This window comes from Poecilia formosa, unplaced genomic scaffold (genome assembly GCF_000485575.1).
Source record: "Poecilia formosa unplaced genomic scaffold, Poecilia_formosa-5.1.2 Scaffold548, whole genome shotgun sequence".
Classification (NCBI taxonomy): Eukaryota; Metazoa; Chordata; class Actinopteri; order Cyprinodontiformes; family Poeciliidae; genus Poecilia; species Poecilia formosa.
The window spans coordinates 12,347-14,316 of record NW_006800487.1 but is presented as its reverse complement, the minus strand read 5'-3'; positions in this window follow the sequence as shown (position 1 = coordinate 14,316).

The window sequence follows — 1,970 nt, the reverse complement described above, 5'->3', positions numbered from 1 at the left end:
TAGCATTCCAACAGATCCATGTTTTCATCTCTCGCCCATTTCCGTCTTGTTCCAGTAGCCCATTTTTCATCAAGGTGCTCTGGTTCCCCAGCACCTGATGCAGACCTTGTTTGGCTGGGCGACGTCTGAGCTGGCATGTCGTGCTTATCTAATCTAGTATCATCTAAGGATTGTTGGTGTATTTGAAGACATCTACGTTGGGAAATTATATTGACAATATATTGTTTACTGCAGTCAGTGCATCAAGTCAACTGTGACCGGCGTGACTGTCGCATGTCGCACAGAACCCATTTCCAAGTAGAATAGCTTTGCTGGAAAAACAAATAAAAAAAAATCCCGTTTTTTTTTGGCCATCTTTCAAAAATTTCTGCAAATAATTTCTGCAAATGATTGATGCATTTTGATGTGCTTCACTCCCGAGGTAACATGCAAACTTCCCCATTCACTCAGAGCGCTGAAGTTCCACGACAGTGTTTGCTCCTGCGCGTTTGCGCTGTGTGAAGGAAAGAGGAGATGAGCTGCACACGCAGGCTGAGAAGTGAGATAAATGTAATCGGTTTGGTGATCGGTAACAAGAGACTGTGATCGCCGATCAAACACTTTTTCACAGAAATTGGCCAATTATGATCGGTGGCCGATCGATCGGCACACCTCTTGTATACACCTCTTATATAGAGCGCTCCATACTATAAGCCACATCTACAAATTTTTTGAAAAACCTGGAAAAGTACATATATAAGCCGCACCGGGCTATAAGCCACTGGTATCTCGGCTGCTCTTGGTTTTCCATAAGGACCCAGCAGAGGGCTGCATCCAAATAAATCTGCCGGATATATCCAAAAGGTTTTGTTCACGCGAGCTTACGTGCAGCAGCTTTATTTCCCTCGTGTACTGCCAGATCAACAGCCCTCAACTTAGAAGCTGCATATGAGTTTGAAAACATTTCTCCGTTATGCCTGCTAGCATGTGGTTCTTCTAAACATAGACATAATATAAGGATAGACGCCTCATGGACCACTCTCGCCTATTGTCGCTGACGAGATTTAGGGCAGCCATCTTGGAGCAGTACTCCACTCCGCTCAGCATTATGTGTTTAGCAGACACAATGACGTATCAGTGGATTTAATCGATCATAACACACTTTTTTGTTACTGGAAACCATATTCAAACATCTATCAAAGCTACATTTGATAGCTTGAACAACAATATCCTCAGTGCTGAGGCATCTAATGCTGTTTTGGTTGAGCAAAGTAGGAGGGTATACCGCTTCAAGATGGCCGCCATATTTCCTGCGCCGGAGCAGCCAATGCAGGGTCCACTCTTGTATTATGTCTATGGTTCTAAATAAAAATGAACACTTCTTTGTTTTCTAAGTTTGACTTCCAATGATTCACTTCCTGTTAAAGCGCCCCCTGGTGATTGAAGAAAAATCCACAGAAAAGCCGCACCGGGCTACAAGCTGCATGGTTCAAAGCGCAGGAAAACTTTCACCCATGATTGATACTTTAATCCTTTGTTTAATAACTTATTGTCCTTTAAAACAACCTGTTTAAATGTCAAAATAAACTCTCTAAAACATTTTACCTTATAAATTAATTATTTTTCTTATTTCAGACTTTGAGATTATTGAACTTTCTTTTTCAGTTTTTTTTCACTTTAAAATGTTTCTGACTGATGAACAAATTGAGTAAAATAATTCAAATGAAGTTAATTAACGATGGAGATGTTTCAGTTTGGTTGGTAAAGATTCAGATTGTTTTATTTCTGATTCTCATCTTTACATCCAGAATGAAATGTTTTCCTCCAGTCGAGCCACAAACACTGACCAGTTCAAATCATCATTAATGAAACATCTAAGAAGTGGCTGATGAAGGGATGGCCCCCGGTGGGTTTAGGGGGAATGCGCGCCTGGAAAGCGCATTTTTTGTTCTGTTTTGTTTTATTTCGGTTCTAGTTTGTTGGTTTTGGTT